The sequence below is a fragment of the Arachis stenosperma genome, chromosome 3 (genome assembly GCF_014773155.1).
Source record: "Arachis stenosperma cultivar V10309 chromosome 3, arast.V10309.gnm1.PFL2, whole genome shotgun sequence".
NCBI classification, from domain to species: domain Eukaryota; kingdom Viridiplantae; phylum Streptophyta; class Magnoliopsida; order Fabales; family Fabaceae; genus Arachis; species Arachis stenosperma.
In genome coordinates this window covers 43647031-43648263 of record NC_080379.1, presented here as the reverse complement: position 1 = coordinate 43648263, position 1233 = coordinate 43647031, and positions in this window count along the sequence as shown.

Genomic DNA, 1233 nt, shown 5'->3' with positions numbered 1-1233 from the left:
ATGGCCATGCCTCCCAAATAGCATGAAACAAACGAAAAAGGGTTCAAAGACCTTATCCCAAGATCAAAGATGATCAAAAGATCACAGATGATCAAAAAGATTAAAATACAATAGTAAAAGGTCCTATTTATAGAGAACTAGTAACCTAGGGTTTACAGAAATAAGTAAATGATGCAGAAATCCACTTCCGGGGCCCACTTGGTGTGTGCTTGGGCTGAGCATTGAAGCTTTCACGTGCATAGGCTTCTCTTGGAGTTAAACGCCAGCTTTGGTGCCAGTTTGGGCGTTTAACTCCAGCTTTTATGCCAGTTTGGGTGTTTTACACCATGATTTTTATGCTGACTTAGAACGCCAGTTTGGGCCATCAAATCTCAGACAAAGTATGAACTATTATACATTGCTGGAATGCCCAAGATGTCTACTTTCCAACTCAATTGAGAGCGTGCCAATTGAGCTTCTATAGCTCTAGAAAATTCATTTTGAGTGCAGGGAGGTCAGAATCCAACAACATCTACAGTCCTTTTTCAGCCTCTGAATCAGATTTTTGCTCAAGTCTCTCAATTTCAGCCAAAAAATACCTGAAATCACAGAAAAACACACAAACTCTTAGTAAAGTCCAGAAATGTGATTTTTGCATAAAAAATAATAAAAATATACTAAAAACTAACTAAATCATACTAAAAACTACCTAAAAATAATGCCAAAAAGCGTATAAATTATCCGCTCATCATAAAACCACCTTACTAAAGTCCTTTATGAACCGCCAGTGAAAACCTGCGTGACCAAGAAAAGCACGGACTTCCCTCATAGAAAAGGGGTAAGGTAAGCCAGAAAGAGCTTCAACTTTTGCAGGATCGACAGAGATACCATCACTAGAAACGATGTGGCCTAGTACAATAACTTGTTTAATCATAAAATGGAATTTTTCAAAATTGAGAACAAGGTTTTAGCTAGCACATCTTTCTAGTACTTTAGCCAAACTACCGAAGCAATAATCAAATGAATCTCCGTAAACACTAAGTCATCCATAAAAATTTACATGCAATGCTCAAGAAAATCAGAAAAGATGCTAGTCATTCACCTTTGGAACGTCATAGGTGCATTACATAAGCCAAAAGGCATCCTCTTGTAAGCATACGTTCCGAAGGGATATGTAAAAGTAGTCTTTTCTTGATATTCCGGTGCTATATGAATTTGGAAATAACCAGTATAACCATCTAGGAAACAATAGTG